Source organism: Egretta garzetta, unplaced genomic scaffold, assembly GCF_000687185.1.
Source record: "Egretta garzetta isolate BGI_Z169 unplaced genomic scaffold, ASM68718v1 scaffold68, whole genome shotgun sequence".
Classification (NCBI taxonomy): Eukaryota; Metazoa; Chordata; class Aves; order Pelecaniformes; family Ardeidae; genus Egretta; species Egretta garzetta.
In genome coordinates, this window is record NW_009260774.1 from 360,027 (window position 1) to 366,365 (window position 6,339).

Here is a 6,339-nt window from a genome sequence, read left to right on the forward strand (position 1 = left end):
TGTTTTTAAAAATGTCCACTCATTCTGAGTAGCTCAAATACATAAAGGTGCTAAATTCCATCAGCATTTACCAACTTCTGCTAATACTGCAGTGGCTGGCATTCTAGATGTCAGATTCTCACAAATTCAATAGGTGCTTTTGAAAATTTGAGCCCAGATGTCTCCTTTTGATTAAAATAATACCATGGTATACTTACCTAACTTACAGAGAGAGAGGTAATGAATATATTATAACATTTGTAAACTATATAGTAAACTCAGATTTAAAGTGTTGGGAAAATGCAAAATAATTACACGTTCTTTGTGTATTTTCTTTAACACAGAATGAAGTTGGGCTAAAACTAATTTGGAAGGAGACCTTACACACCAGAAGTTAATTATTACATATGAAAATTATTTACTCCTAAAATACCCTTAAAATTCCTAAAGAAATAACCTTGTTGAGAATAAGGGATACTTTTCTGCCACCACGTTGTTAACAGCAAAAGCAGTGGAACAGGGGTTGGGACTTGCCATGCCACAGAAAATGCTGTCCCAGCAACAGGAGCAGTCAGCTCCCGGGGGTCACAGGCATGGGCATGGGCACGTCCCCTCTGACCATCACTAACCACTCACGTGGACATCGCTCAGCAGAGCTGCGTAGACGTGGACCTGTGTGAGAGAGGTTGACATGCTATTTGAATAAGACACTTTGCTTTCCAGACTAATTCTGATTATTTATAACACAGTAATGATCGATAATGCCATTCCTGACATCTAGAAGTGTCCAAGTTTCAAAGAACTAAACCTGAACGTTACGGGGGAAGCTTCTCATGTCTGAAACTGTATCTCTAAATAGCTGAGCCTGAAAGAGAGGAAGCCTGGAGAACTGTGTTGCACCAGCCTGGGCTCAAGGCTCTAAGGCAGGTGCAATACATGAGTGAGCCGTAAGGTTTTTTTCAAATTCAGAGGGACTCCTGATGTCAGAAGTAAACAGAAATTAAAAAGCAAAAAGAAAATGAACAGAAACCTATGCAAAGAAGTTATCCCAGAGCTTAAACTCATTGAAAAATCAAAACCATCTGATAGTGATCTTGCTAGCGCTGTTCCTTTGTTTGTATATGCAGATAGCCCATTCAGAGAAGGAAAGATATGTTTAATGCACTTAACATGTTTAGGAGGTTTCAGTCAATTTGGAAGAAGAGATTAACTGCAGAAAGGTATTGCAAAAAATAGATTAGTGCCAATCTTATGGGTAAAAATGAATTTTGGAGAGAGGTTTTTAAACAAAGGGAAAGTGAAGCTATCTGAAAAATAATATGTGATTTATGAAAATTCAGTTTCATACTTTTTCTGGAGGTAACTGAGCCTTCTGATTAGCAGCTCATATGGAAGTGGATTCAAATGGGGCAACTGAATTTATTATCACCTCTTACTCTATACTTACCTTCTCTACTCACCTTCTTGCCTTGAGGGTTGGGATATCCATGCCATTTGCGAGTCATCTCCTGATTACCCATAATTTTCAACCTGGCTCTGGACCTGAGAGTGAATAGCTGAACCAAGAGAAAGAGCTGACTGATGGGCAGTTACGGGGGAAGAAAAAAGGCGGAACACTGTGCTCACACGTATGAACCCAGAACAACTGAATACCTATAAAAAGACAACTCTGGGCAAGAGATGAGTAATACCAGCAATTTTCCTGCAATAGCTGTGTCAGTAGGAGTTCCTGTAGAAGCCCTTTGGATGCAGTTCCATGTTACACTTAATCCAATCTAACTGTGAGCCCCAACCAAAAGGTGAGGTAACATTTCCCTTTTCCCAGCACAGGCTGTTGCTGCCTTTGTTTGGGAATGAGAATACGACTGTCTCTTTCCTTGTCAGTCTGTAGTTACATTAGAGTTAAAACTTGGAATTTTGGCCTTTGAAAGCAAGTACAAGGATTGAGATTTGAAAGCAGTCAAGGATCTGTGTCTATTTGCCACCTTGTTTGGAACACAACGTTTTTTCTCAGTTGTCTGTGCAGTTTCATCAACTGAGGCATTTCGGTGGAAAAGAGAGTTTCTAACAGTCCAGAGCATACAGAGTTTTACCATTTGGATTATTGTACTGGGAGAAAAACAATAAAAGAACATGCACAGTGGCTCCAGGCAGCTTTGGAAAGATCAAAAGCTTCAGGACTACAACTGAAGAAACAAAACATACTCAATGCAGTTGGACTAACACAGCTAGGACGCAAGTTTATGCAACAAAACATACATTGCAGATCTCAACTAAGCTGAGGCCTCTTCTGAGTACTATCCCAATTAACACAGCATTTTTTCTTATCTTATAGCTTATCTTTTCACTTTGTTGTCTATAACATTACTGCATGAACAGTTTACTCTGATATTAAAATTAAAAGTCTGAAAATTCCTGTACCATTCTCAGTCTCAATTCCTCAGGGGAATTTCTAACATAATTTTTTTTTTTAATATAAGGATCTATTTTTGCTGTGTTGACATCAGCAAAAATAGATTATTTTTAAAAAACGTTATTACATTGATACTGGTTCTGCCACTCCTACCTGAAGTCATATATTTAAATGTATTTTGAAGTAATCACATACAATACAAAGGAGTGGGAAAAGCGTTCTCCTCCCCTTTGTCTTGCAGCAGTAACATCCTAGTAGGAAAGGCCTGAAAGGCCTGGGAGAGGAAAGCCTGGAGAGGTCTTGTGGGCCAACACGACATGCATCATGAGGTTCTCAGAGCACCAGCTGCTGCTTTTATGTTCAAAATGAGGATTATACTTGAATTTGCATCATTACCACACAAGAGACCAAAGGAACAATATACACGTAAATAGGCTCTCGTGTATCCACAAGAAACAGGGACTTAGTGTAGAGGCCACTTTCTTATATCGAACTGCCAGTGTCCCTTTTCCCTCCTGCTTTTGGTATCAAGGAAGCTCCAGCTGTTGCTGCCAGATGAAAGAATATCCCATGCTGTGAAAGAGGAACTGATGGAAGACACCGGTTCATCTGCCGCCACTTGTTCTCCTAGTGAGCTATAGGTTACCTTACAACCTGTGGCTTTTACTGTCCCCAACAAACCTTACAAGGACTCTTCTCCCAGACCAAGCTGTACCACCGATAACTCTTTCTCTCATGACCACATTTCTACTTCAGCCCATGCTCCACCTCTGCCTTCTGAATTTTACCGGGTGAAGGCAACATATGGCCTAAATAATTTTGATGTGTACAAAACACGAAGCATTAACATTTTCACTAGAGTGGACAAACTCTGAGGTTGCTCCATGGAGAGATAACAATTCACAAAGAAGATACTGCTGACCACAAGAAAGATGAAGACTTATTTAGTAAGTCTACTCATGAAAAGAATGAAAACACAGCAGAAAATAAATAGAACAGCTTGCATAAGATTTAGTTTCCTACACTGTTTACAGAATTTGCTTAATGATACATATACAAGAATAAAAATGATCACAGCCTATTCTGTAAATGCCTGTGGGCAGTAAATCTAGCAAGTCAAACTATTCAGAAAGGCTCCAAAGTGGAAGAGCCTCCTGAGCACGAAACACAGCACAGGGAGGGGGTCCAAGGGCTTCATTGATCGCCCTTCGTTATCTTACGGAGCAAAGAAGAGGCAATGTCTTTTCTGGCCTCTTCAAAGACCCCTGGCAGGGTCCTTCAAATGCTCATGGCAACCCCTGAGGTGGTTTCTGAGGTGACTGTAATTACTTCCTCATTCATATTTAATTTCTTTGCCCTTTTAAACATCATTACAATCTATGCATAACCTTCCTAAGATATTCAGACGCATATAAAACAGTCAGCTGCACACAAACTGCGAATTCTCCTGTGAATTTTTGTCAGATCACTAGGATAGCAAGGGGTTTCTTGACTTCAGTAACTTTGTTCAGTGCGGCCAGGAATATTAAGTGTCACAGTGCTTCATTTTGTTCTGTAGAGGACTAGTCACTAAATCAGTTCATCATTAAGCAGATACATGAATCCAATTAGATCTCAATACTTTAACAGTACCTGTAGGCACTGTGACAAATCCAGAAGTGAACCTGCCTTGCAAAACCAATGAATCGTTTAATTCACGTGACTCGTGAATTCACAGACGTGAACTTGTACTTTTAACCTGTGATCACGCACAGCATTATCAATTGTAATTGTAACCAACACTAAAAGTTCAATTAAGGCTTTTTGTTTGTTTGTTCCTAACCATCACCTCTAAAATGTGGGGGTTTTTTTCAGGTGATACTCTCAACTTTCCCAAAGGGTAAGAGATCTTCTAGTTCCTCTAACCAGGAAACTCTGACAAGAGTTGAAAACTAACTCAACTACAGGGTTTCTGGCTTCCAGAATTATTAACGCCAGGAATGACACGAGGTCTGCAGCTGACAGGTTTGAACATGCCACAAGCCGGACGAGAACTCCAGGAACAACACCCAACCAGGTCCATGCCTGAGGTGTAGCTGGGCTGTCGGCAAGTGTGCTCCCCAGCATATCCCTTGTGGTGGTTCTCCGATTTTTCAGCTCTATTCTGGTCTGCTCATCTTTCTTTCCAGTGGAGACTACAATGTGGGAGCGGCAAGGTAGGCAGGGACGGTCTGTACTCAAGTCCTGGATCCAATGTGAAATCAGACCAGTTTGGGACACGGATGCTGATCCAGGGACTGGGAAGTACTCCCAGTCATGAAAAAAGACATTTTGAGTCAAGCTAAAAATAACACTTAGCATTTTTATTCCTTGCGATAACTACATTATTTTAATTCAGTCTGAGAAACACGAGCTTCTTATTGTCAGCTCACGGTAAGGTAAAAAAAGCAGCTTTATTTTTGGATGTGCAACATAATGTACAATGCAGAACATAACCTATGATGTAGAACATTATGTACATTGTGCATTATGTTCCAGGACATGCTGGTTTTTAAACTACCTGGAGCTTAAACGCGGATCTAGGTAATAGGCACATTCATTCAAAAATAATTTGAAGCTGTCCTTGTAAACCAAACAGTTCTGAATGTGTAAAAAAATCCCCAAAAAACCAACTCTTGATTTGACACTAATTATCTTCACTTTGTGACGTTAAAACCGAGTTCTGTAACAGCAGAGTATTTAATTGAATCATAGAACGCTAGGTTGGAAGGGACCTCAAGGATCATCTGGTCCAACCTTTCTAGGTAACAGCACAGTCTAGACAAGATGGCCCAGCACCCTGTCCAGCTGAGTCTTGAAACTGTCCAGTGAGGTGGAGTCAACCACTTCCCTGGGGAGGTTATTCCAATGGCTGACTATTCTCATTGTGAAAAATTTCCCTCTCATGTCTAGTTGGAATCTCCCCAAGAGCAACTTGTGTCCATTCCCCCTTGTCTCTCCATGTGACTCCTTGTAAAAAGGGAGTCTCCATCTTCCTTGTAGCTACCCCTTAGGTACTGGTACGTGGTGATGAGATGCCCTCTAAGCCTCCTTTTCTCTAGGCTGAACAAACCCAGTTCTCTCAGCCTGTCCTCATACGGCAGGCTTCCCAGCCCTTTCACCATCTTGGTGGACCTCCTCTGGACCCCCTCCAGCCTGTCCACATCTTTTTTGTATAGTGGGGACCAGAACTGTACACAGTATTCCAGGTGTGGCCTGACAAGCACTGAGTAGAGTAGGATAATGACTTCTTTATCTCTGCTGGTGATGCCCTTCTAGATGGAACCCAGTATCGTATTGGCCTTCTTGGATGCAGCAGCACACTGCTCACTCATATTGAGCTTCCTGTTCACCAGGACCCCCAGGTCCCTTTCCACAGAGCTGCTCTCCAGCCAGGTGGATCCCAGTCTGTGCTGCACTCCTAGATTATGTTTTCCCAGGTGTAAGACCTTACACTTGTCAGTGTTGAACTTCATAAGGTTCTTGTTAGCTCATTTTTCCAGCCTATCCAGGTCCTCTTGCAGTCCTGCTGGGTGGCTCTCCCTTCCAGAGTGCCTACTTCCCCACTCAATTTGGTGTCATCTGCAGACTTCATCAGGCTACACTTGATCCCGTTATCCAGATCACTTATGAAGATACTGAATAACCCTGGGCCCAATATCGATCCCTGGGGGACCCCATTCGTGACGGGATGCCAGTTAGAAAAGGAGCTATTTACCACCACCCTTCGGACGCGGCCTGCCAGCCAACTCCCCACCCACCGCACAGACCGCTTGCCCAGGCCCTAACGCACCAATTTCTCCAGGAGGAGGCCGTGGGGAACCGCACCAAAAGCCTGTTTCAGGGCCCGGCTAAAGGCAGAGCGGGCTGCGCGGGCTCATCCCCGCGCCGCCGCATCTCATTCTGCGCTCCCCAGCCCGGCACGCCCG